This window comes from Phacochoerus africanus, chromosome 3 (genome assembly GCF_016906955.1).
Source record: "Phacochoerus africanus isolate WHEZ1 chromosome 3, ROS_Pafr_v1, whole genome shotgun sequence".
Taxonomy (NCBI): Eukaryota; Metazoa; Chordata; class Mammalia; order Artiodactyla; family Suidae; genus Phacochoerus; species Phacochoerus africanus.
Genome location: NC_062546.1, coordinates 196,469,646 through 196,480,650, shown reverse-complemented (window position 1 = coordinate 196,480,650; position 11,005 = coordinate 196,469,646). Strand labels below are relative to the sequence as shown.

General features: G+C 45.5%; 1 protein-coding gene across 14 annotated transcripts in view; it reads left to right on the top strand.

Annotated features, from left to right (window-relative positions):
* Positions 1-5,661: 5,661 nt before the first annotated feature.
* The window catches only part of TRIP12 (thyroid hormone receptor interactor 12), a 153,617-nt gene continuing 148,273 nt past the window's right edge, over positions 5,662-11,005 (top strand). For all 14 annotated transcript variants that reach the window (XM_047773702.1, XM_047773703.1, XM_047773700.1 and 11 more), the window contains exon 1: positions 5,662-5,799. The gene's annotated coding sequence lies outside the window, so the exon portion shown is untranslated. The remainder of the gene's footprint in view (positions 5,800-11,005) is intronic.

The following is an 11,005-nucleotide window of genomic DNA, read 5'->3' as shown; positions in this document are numbered from 1 at the left end:
TACCCAGATTAGAGGTTGAATCAGAGCTGCAGCTGCCAGCCTACACCACAGCCACAGCAGCGACAGATCCGAGCCGCATCTGCGACCTACACCACAGCTCATGGCAACACTGGATCCTCGACCCACTGAGCAAGGCCAGGGATTGAACCTGCTTCCTCAGAGATACTAGTCAGATTCATTTCTGCTAAGCCATGACGGGAACTCCATTTTTGGATTTTTTTTTTTTTTTTTTTCAGAAGTCATTAGCTTCAGGTATCTTTTTTGGAGTTTTGAGTAGGATTTTTTTTTTTTTTTTCTTTATGGCTACACTGATGGCATACAGAAGTTCCTGGGCTAGGGACTGAAACTGTGCTTTCGCTGTGACCTGAACTGCTGCAGTTGGATTTTTAATCCACTGTGGGAACTCCTTGAGTAGGATTTAATGACATAGGTAAAATAAGACTAATCTATTTCTGAATCATTCTTCTTTCATCTGTTGGAGTGACTATAACATACTGGTATGCTTGGGGCAACCACCTGTGTTAGTTATCTACTAACTCTCATCTGCTTAGCATATGCTTACTCTTTCCAGAAGTTTGCCAATGTTTGTCACATTAAACCTAAGTCAGTTCTGACCACTGTAAGCATGACTTTTATTTATTTATTTATTTTAAGGGCCACAGGTGTGGCATATGGAAGTTCCCAGGCTAGGCGTCAAATTGGAGCTACAGGGAGTTCCCGTCGTGGCGCAGTGGTTAACGAATCCGACTGGGAACCATGAGGTTGCGGGTTCGGTCCCTGCCCTTGCTCAGTGGGTTAACAATCCGGCGTTGCCGTGAGCTGTGGTGTAGGTTGCAGACGCGGCTCGGATCCCGTGTTGCTGTGGCTCTGGCGTAGGCCGGTGGCTACAGCTCCGATTCAACCCCTAGCCTGGGAACCTCCATATGCCGCGGGAGCAGCCCAAGAAATAGCAACAACAACGACAACAAAAAAGACAAAAGACAAAAGACAAAAAAAAAATTGGAGCTACAGTTGCCGGCCTACACCACAGCCACAGCAACGAGGGATCCCTAACCCACTGAGCAAGGCCAGAGATGGCACTGGAGTCCTCATGGATACCAGCTAGGTTCATTTCTGCTGATCTACAACGGGAACTCCAATACTTCTATTTAAGAGGATAAACAGACAGAATTTCAGAATAAAATACTTATAACAGTACCCTCCTGGGCCTCACAGTCTAAAGTGATATTTGCTTCCTTTGGAGTCATAGATTTTAAAATGTTTGCACTATTCATTAACTTGGCAACTGCTCAAGAATTTCCTTTGGACTTAAAAAGTTAAATCATTTGAGTGTTTATATAAATCAAGTCATGCAGTTCTCTTGCAGTGCACTGGGTTAAGGATCCAGCCTTGTCACTGCAACAGCTCGGATCATAGCTCTAGCAAGGGTTCGATCCCTGGCCCGGGAAATTCTACATGCCATGGGTGTGGTCACAAAAAATACCAAGTCACTAACTATATTCTCCCCACCATATTATATGCTTCATGAAAGGAGGGACTTTGGTTCACTGATGATTCTCTGAATCTAGAACAGTACCTGGCATATAAAAGGTCCTCTATTTATTGAAGGAAGGATAGATTCCCTGAAGGCAGGAATCTTCTTATATTTAGCATCCCCACAGCAAATGACAAGTTGCTGATTAAAATAAGGGAAGGGAAGGGGAGTTCCCGTTGTGGCGCAGTGGTTAACCAACCCGACCAAGAACCATGAGGTTGCGGGTTCGATCCTTGGCCTTGCTCAGTGGGTTAAGGATCTGGCATTGCCGTGAGCTGTGGTGTAGGTTGCAGACTCAGCTCAGATCCTGCGTTGCTGTGGCTCAGGTGTAGGCCGGTGGCTACAGCTCTGATTAGACCCCTAGCCTGGGAACCTCCATATGCCGAGGGAGCAGCCCAAGAAATGGCAAAAAGACAAAAATAAAATAAAATAAAGTAAAATAAAATAAAATAAGGGAAGGGAGAGTTCCCGTCGTGCAGCGAAAAGGAACCTATGATCCATGAGGATGCAGTTCAATCCCTGGCCATGATCACTGGGTTAAGGATCCAGTGTTGCTGTGAGCTGTGGTGTAGGTCGTAGACATGGCTTGGATCTAGCGTTGCTGTGGTTGTAGTGTAGGAGGGCAGCTGCAGCTCCCATTCAACCTCAGGCCTGGCAACTTCCATATGCCATGGGTGCGGCCCTAAAAAGCAAAAAAAAAAAAATTAAAGGAAGGATCTTCATTCAACTTAAGACTTTCGTAGAAGCTATGTGTGCAAAAAATCCCTTGGCTTAAATAATATTCAAGATTCCTTCCAGCCCTAACTAATACGAATTTGTTATTTTCAAATAATTATTATTTTTTTTTTGGTCTTTTTTTTTTGACCTTTCTAGGGCCAAGTTTCCGGGCTAGGGGTCTAATCGGGCCCTAATTGAGCGAAGCCTTGGGGTCGAACCCTCAACCTCATGGTTCCTAGTCGGATTCGTTAACCACTGAGCCACGACAGGAACTCCTATTTTCAAAGAATTATAACTCAGTGTAATATATACTACTAAAACTAAAGTGAGAATAATTGAGTTCTTTGATTTAGAAAGTGGTGCATTGATTTTTCTAAGTCTTTGGATCATCATTATAAAGATAAGACTTGAGAATAAAGCTATATTGACCTCAAGCTATATTCTGAAAGTCCCTTCTTTGAAAGAATAAAAATCATGGCACCAAGTTGTCAACTGGGAATGCCTCAAGTATGATTTGAATGTCTGCAGAAGCAAGAAGGCAAAGGAAGTACTAATGTATAATGTTTGTATATTTTGGACTATGGCAGTGGTGGTATGACACTAATAAGAGATATATCTGCCTTTAAACCCATGTCAAATGTGCAGTTATTTGAATTTCAAGCCAATGAAAATAAAAACAATGAAAAAGAATAAAAAAGGGACTCACAGTGAAAGAAGGATTCATACAAATCTGGAGCATATTTTGGATAATATACATTTTAAAGAATAAAGGCAGAAAAGGAGAGTAAAAAATACACAAGAATCAATTTTAGAAAAGTCCCTCCAGAAAAAGTCCATTTTATAAAACACACTGTAATTCTAGTCTTTTAGGACTTATTTATGTCAGATCATCTCTCACTGGATGTTTGGTTTCCTTAGAGAAATTATCTTATGGTTAGAAAATAGCATATTCTCAAGATGGTCGGCTGAAAAGGCTATTTTTTTGGCTTACTATTTTCTACAACAAATTTTACTTTAAGAGTGAATTAATTAGATTTGAGATTAACTCTCACTGGTAGAACAGTAGGGGATATACTTTGCTTGAAAAAATGGATCAGAACTTGAAGAGTATATAATTAATTGACAGAAAAAATAGGGCTTAAAATAAAAGAGTTTTTGATGCATTAAGCAAAAAAGAAAAAAAAATTAAGAATACTTGGGGGGTGTTGCGGCAGGAAAAATTTCATGAAATAGAGTAATTAGAGGGACGCATGAGCCCAAGTTAGACTAGGGAGCAAAGTCTGAAGAACATCAACAACAGAAACATTCTTGGGGAAGGAAAACTGATACCAGGAGGACTCCTATGGTTAATTTTCCAAAATAAAAATGTAAAGAGTACTCAACTTGTTGAGGCTTACAACATTAGAGTACAGTACACTTCTAACACCAGACCCTCAAGAAAAAGAAATACACAAAAACATTTTTAAAGACAAGTTAGGGAAAAGGCTGTAAAGTACAAATTAGAACATTTTAACTTACTTCAGGTAGATAAAATAGAAAATAAAGTCGGAATATGTAAACTCTTGCTTTCAATCAGTCACGCTAGAAGTGCAGAACTGCTAAGATCATACATCTTAAAGCAAAAGAAAACAGCCATCCTAAAATGTCCAAAAAAGGTAAATTTTGGCATTTAAGATATTCCAATTAAATGGGCAAAATTTTCTTAAAAAGTGGTTAATTAAATATTTAGGTTTGACAGGCTATTATGCTTATAATGTTATCAGGCTTGTAATATTTACAAATCAGATATAAAAATAAAATCTGTCTATTTTAAAATATGCTTCTGAGGCTATAAAAATTCATTGTCTATTTTATTTACGGGCTCTTGGAAAAACTGGTGAAATATTCAGTACATACACCAAAACAGATATCTACAAAGTTCCAAATTTAATTTTACAGGAATGCCATCTATTCGAGTGCAAGGTGCACGAATATTTCGGTGACAGGTGTAAGTTCAGGGAGGAATCAGAAACGAGTTCCCAGTGGAGGCCCAGTTCAATGTGATCATTTCATGGGCACAATAAATCATCCACAAAGCCCACCTTAAATACCTAAAGTAGTCATAAAAATAGGTCGATGGTTACTTTAGCGATAACATAATCCCCGGTCTTATTGTTGTGGAGCAGATGTCATTATGGGTGGGGCTGACGCGCAGAGCAGCTGAAACATTTTTGTACCACCCCCCGCACACTTTCAATGGGATAGAAGGGGCTCCAAAAAAGGTAAGGGTAAAGCGCTTAACGATTAATTCCTACTAGAAATAAGCAAGTTTTGATGCGGCCTTGGTAACAGGTAAACACCACAGTAAGATTTAATGAGATTCCCCAGAATTAAATCCTACCCTGGAAAAGAGATCTTCCCATTCTCCCCTCCCCTGCCGGCTCCTCCTTGGGACACTTGGATGAGTCTTTCTTTCCCTTCTTCCCACGCTGAGGTGAGGCTGCACGCAAGCCGGGGACGCCTGCTTTCCGTTTCGCGCGGAGGGAACTCTGCAGGTAGGAACCCCAGGTGGCAGGAAGGGAGCGGGCGGCGCTGTGAGGAGGCGAAGAAGGCTCGCCGGGTACGAGGCGGGCTGGAGCTGGGAAGGGACACGCTGGCCGCCGGGCCTGCAGGGGAGGCCGCGGTGAGGAGGGTGATCTCCCGGCTCGGAGCTGGGACCTGGCGCTTCCGGCTGGCCACAGTCGCTCTCGGCCTAGCGCGGCTCGCGTTCCAGGCTCCTCTGGGGCGGGCAAAGAGTTAGGAGAGAGGGTAAACCGCGGCTTGCACTTGCCTGGGACCGGGTGACCAGCAACTGGTAATAGTCTTTGCTTGGCGCCGGGCCTTGTCCTACAATTTCGAACAGAGTCTCCGGCAGCCACGACGCCATCTTGGGACGCCACCGCCGTCGCTAAGACAACCAGGAAGGGGCGGGGCCTGGCTGAGGTCAAGGGGCCAGAGCCCTGGTTTAAATCGAACCCTACTTTTGAGCTGGCGAGGTGTTTCTAACTTGGGGTGCTTGACCCCTATTCCAAGGGTGACAGGGAACCCTAAGTCGTGAAATTTCCACCTTTAGGTCCCGGGTGACCCGAAGGGGAATTAGTTCCTGCTACCACCGCGGGGAGGGGTGACCCCGGCGGAGGGATACCAAGCGAAGCTTCACATTCCCCTTCCTGGTCCCTCGAAGGGATCGGGAGGAGATCGCAGGCCACTGGGGAAGTGGAGCCGGGCGGTGGGGGAGGGAGGGGCGATGTGATGAGCGGCGAGTAGGCCCCGGGGCCTGTCCCGCGGAGGAGCCCGTCAGCTGGATCCGAGGGATAAAGTAGTTCCCGGAGGGTGTTGGAACGGGCGGGGAGGGAGGCGGCGCGGGCGGAGGCGCACGCCGGGCGCGGTGCTGCGGCTCAGCTGATAATTGAAGGGACCCGAGGAGCCGCCGCCGCCGCCGCCGCCGCCGCTGGGGGGGGGTGGGGGCAGCGAGTGGAAGTTACAGCCGCGCCACCGAGTCCGGACCGGAGACTTTGGGGCCCAACTAGGTAATTGGGGCGCAGTTCCGAGCAACGGGGCCAGGCCTGGGGGGAGGGGGCTGTGCTGAGGGGTTGGGGGGCGGCGGTGGGGGGGTGGGATCTGGAACAGAAAGTCCCAGGAAGCCCGCTTGTGTCATCGCCGCAATTCGGCCCCCGCTCGGCCTGTTCCCGGCGGCGGCGGCGGCGGCAGCGGGGCCGCGGAAGGACCGGGCCGGGGGTTGCGGGATAGGCGCTCGAGGGAGACCGCGGCTGGAGGGACCCGGGCCGGGCGGGAGCGGAGGGTCGCTGGGTCCCCCCCTCCAGACCCCCGCAATGAGGAGGGCCCTTTACGGAACCCGGGTAAGGCGTGCGGGTCTTGGGGAACCCGGCGGGGGTCGGGGGGGCCGGAAGTGGGCTTTGGAGCTTGGAGGGCGTCTAGGAAGAGAGAAAGTGGGGGGCCGGAAGTGCAGGTGGGGGGTGTGAAGACGGCAAGGGTTCCCCGGAAATGGGATGGGGGGCCCGGAAACCGGGAGAGGGGAGGCTCCAGGGCCAGGGACGGCCCGGAAATGGAAACTAGGGAGCAGCTCGAGTGACAACAGTTGTGGGAAGCGAGGGTCAGAGGAGGGAGAGGCCGGAGTGACTTTAGACCACAGTAAGGGGTTTCCTGCCAAGGGGGACGGTTGAGGGCGGGCGAGGCTGGAGACGGGGTCTGCGCTGGGCAGTTTCAGCCGTGGGAAGTTGAGGCTGGGGGACGATGACGCCGGGAGTGGCATGCAGAGGGGGCATGAAAGAGGCCGAGAAACTTGGCCGAGAGGAGCAGAGCATCCTTCTAAGTAGATCGGCGTGGAAATTGGGGGGAGGGGGCTCGGACCCGTGGGAGGGAGGTGGGCCACTTGTCACTCCAATCGTATTAGCATTCAGAGCGAGTCAGGCGATTAATTTATTTATATGTGGATTACATAAAACCTACTATAACGACTGTCCATTCAGGGACCCTCTCTCCTCCATCCTTCTCCATCGTGAGTGGGTTTCTAGTTCTGAAGCAAGTTAGAAGGGAGTTCAGATAACGATGGTGATAGAATCCCCAGCCCTGTCCTTCCTCCGTGTCGCTGCCTTCTTCAGAATTAGAGTAATCTTTAATTTGCTGGAGGAAGAAAAGATTTAAAAACACATGCACATCGAGCGGGGGGCGGGGGGAGCGGTTGGGTGTGTTGGGGATAACTTAGACTTTTGAACTCCTGCTGGGGGACGGGAGGGAATTGGTTACCCCGTGTGGCGAGGAGAGAACGGAAGGGGCTGGTCCTAAACCCTTAAGACAGATTTGTTTGTTTTTGAGAATGCCGTTTTACTTTGTCTGGGGGAGGTTTAACTTAAGCCCCGTGTCTGGCGGTGGGTATAGTTTAATTGCTTCGTTAGGTAATTGGGGAAGGGAGGGTGTCAGTGTGGGAAGGTTGGGGTGTGTGGGGTGGTGGTGGGGGGGACCTTTAATAGCGCAGTGAGTCTGTTCCCGAGTGGACGTCTAACTGCTCCCCTGCTGTCTCCTTTCCTAGTCGGCCTTGCCCGATCTTGCCTGGGCTGCCAGTTCACCCGATCCCCGGGCTTTCCTCTGTTTTGTAGGCCCTTCAGTGCTGGTGTTGAACTTTCTGTTGCTCTCCAGTCTCTTTAGATATTTTTGGGGTTTCATTTCTTAAAGACCCGGAAAGTGGAGGCTCAGAATCTCCTCTCCAAAAACCAAACAAAAATACGGGGTACAAAGTTGAAAGAGCTATTGAGTGGGGTAAAAAACCGACGCTTGGAACAAAGGTCCTAGTTGTTAGAGAAAAAGCCAAGAGGCCTATATATGAGGCCTGTGTGTGTCGCATTTACCCGGGGTGGGGGTGGGGGCGGGAGGGAAGCAGTTGGGGTTGAGGAGTGGAATTAGCAGAGGTTTAGAGACGATAAATGGCAGAGGGTTTTCTTGTGGCTCATTTTTATATCTACAGCATGCAAAGAAATCAATATTAGTGTGACTTGTAGAGTAAACACGATTTCTAAATTATTTTAAAAACTCCTTGGTCCATTTTTCAGGCCCAGAAATACTGAACTAATGTGGCTTTTATATCATCCTTGTGAAATTGTTTGAGGAGTTTTTATTTCATTTATTTTAAGCTTTAAAGAGTGCACATAAACATGGCTGGGGGTTGTGGGCCTTGTCCACATCTGCCTTTCTATGAATGTGCCAAAATCCATAAGAACTGAACTGTAATTAAGATTATCACTGTTTCCATTCATTTCTCAGTTTTTCAGGAGTTTGGTTTTTAAAAAAGCCTGCTTAGCTGGCGTTTACTATTTAGTTTGTGTCCATGAACAGGCTTGTTTATTTTTCATTTACTTTTTCAAAGTTTCAGAACACTTTTGGCCGTAAGAGTTCCTGAAGGTGCAAAAGCAAAAATATTTTTAAGATGAACGGGATGCTGCTAGGCCAGGGTAAAAATCAATGCTTTCTCCTAACAAAGTCAGTTTGAAGTAATGTTTACCTTTCCAGGCTTAACTTGTAAGATTACTCTGTTTATTATCTGGAAAAGGTTTTATGATCCTGTCGTAAGGACGTCAGTCACCCCAACAAAGAAGACACCTGCTGGTCTGAGAATTCGTAACATTGCCACTTAGTAGCTGTGTGGCCTTGAGACCTTATCTAGTCTCCATTTATTTTATCTGTAAAATGGGGATGGGTAGTCTGTTTCTTAGCTACTGGGTGGTGGTAAGATCCAGTGGATGTAATGGCTATGAAAACCTACAAACTGCTAAATAAGTGTAAGACACTGTCCTTAGCTTTAGAAAATTATATTACCTGTTTTGAGGTCCTTAAAAAAGGTACAACTCTCATTAGTGGTGGTGGGAGGTGTTGATGTAAGGTAGGTTAGAGAAATGAAGTTACAGGACTTTATAAAGTGAAGTTGTTGCTAGATCGGTAGTGGAACTTGGTCCCAGTTTTTCTCTTACAATTTTTTGTTTGTTTGTTTGCATTAGCATGCTTTTTCACCAAATGTTTTTAATTCTGTTTAGAGAAACCTAAGTGTTTCTATTATGGACAAAATTTATACCTATTCTTGTTTATGGCTCTTAGGAAATTCTTTCTAATATCAGAGACTTCAATTAAGGAAAACCATTCCTGGGTCTTGATCTGTTTTCTTCACAGTATCTAGGGAGTTTTTGTTTTTAATTCTTTTAAGTGGATGGGTGGGGACCTTTTTAAACAAATGTGATAGCAATTGGCCTTTATTTTTGCCTGTTTGCCTAGGTAATCTGATGGACTCAAATTTGAAAAGCAACCTGCTTTAGCTTTCCATCATGCCACTGCTCAAGTTCTTGGTACTGCTTGCCTGACATGCCCTTTCCCCTCGTTTAAATCATTTTCAGTTGACTTCAACCCATCCCTTGAGAGTACTTCCTCAAAAATTTCTACGCGGTGATCTTTTCCTTTTATTTCTTGGTTATCTGTGTATGCTTCAGTTTTGGGATTATAGTGCTAGATTTGTTGACATGTGTTGCTTTTGTTTTCCTGACTGGATTATAGGCTTCCTGAGGGCAGGGATTATCTAAATGTCATTGTGTTTTGCAAGAAAGTGCCCTCATAAACCTGATTGGAAATAAAATCCATTTTCCTTCCCACTCCAAACCAATATTAGCCTGGTCTTGCAGCCAGTCTTCCTGCTCTTGGAAGGGTTCTTGGCGCCAGCAGATGCCTCAGGATGCTGTTGGGTTTAGTGATCACGGCCTCTTTTGACTCTCCCTGACTTCCTCTGCCATCAGGGTGCCTGGATAGGGTGGAAGAGTAAGAATTTGGATATTATGTAAGACATGCAATTTGTAGATTGTTATATAATCTTGGTGCTTGTAGTTCTTAACATGTAATGTTAGCTTTACGTTTGTGTGTTTTCTTTTAGTGCCTGGGTGGTGTTCAGTTATGTTACACCTTTTTTCATAAAGGCATAACTTGTTCTTTACAGTTTCTATCTAGTCTACTAGGTTATTTTGTACACAGTGGGTGCTTGCTGTTATTTATGCTAAATAGATAAATGTACTGATGCTGAACCAATCTCTCTCTCTCTCTCTCTTTTTTTTTTTTTTTTTTTGCTTTTTAGGGCTGTACCTGCGGCATATGGAGGTTCCCAGGCTAGGGGTCCAATCAGAGCTACAGCTGCTGGCCTATGCCACAGCCACAGCAACGCCAAACCCAAAGCCACATGTGCCACCTACCCCACAGCTCACGGCAATGCCGGATCCTTAACCCATTGAGTAGGGCCAGAGATCGAACCCGCAACCTCATGGTTCCTAGTCGGGATTTGTTTCCCCGCTGTTTCCCCGCTGCGCCATGATGGGAACTCCCTGAACCAAGCTCTTGACTTTCATTTAAGTAAAATTTAACTTAACTAACATCCTGGATTTTTGAAAATGCAGTTCTTTAAATCTAATATCCTCATTTACTGATAGTTTCAGGGTATTGGCCAAAGAAGTTGTTTCCTAGACTGAAATGTCTGCTCTGAGGACTTTTGGATTTTGGTTGTGATTCTTGTAGTTTCATTTAACTGGATTGGCTAGAAGAAAAAGCAACTTGTTCATAATTGACTTAACCCGTTGTGTCTTAAGTATGTAGAAGCTGTTGTTAATAATCCGTTTTGCAGTTATGCTTGATTTAAAAAGTCATTCCAGGGGCCTACAGTTAAAAGGCGGCCCATCACTGTGTTCTTTCATTAGCGAACAGCACTGTTGAAGTGAGTATGTGATTTGAAAGTAAAAGACCCGGCTTCCAGTTCTGGCAACGCCTTTTCTATCTTTGTGACCTTGGGCAAATAATTTAACCTTTGTGAGCTTCAAGTACCTAATCTTCAAAATGTGGTTATAGCTACCTAACCTAGATTTTTAATTGTCAGCTACAAATGCTAAACACTGTATTCAGGACATCAGGCTGTAACAATGGATTGGAACACCAGCCCTTCCTCCCCTCCTTCATCTGGAACATGGACCCATCTCCTCACTTTTTAACACCATTCTCCCTGTACATACTTTTATTACTACGTATGTAGGTATCCGACTGGAAAATACTTGACTATAAAGCAGTATTCCTTAGTTGATGATGAATTCCTTGAAGTCAGTCTTCCCTCCTTTTTTTTTTAAGCCCTAGTATCTAGCACAGCGCCTGGCCCATGATAAGAATTCTTTAAATGTTCATTGAAGGAATAAATCTTGTGAGAAT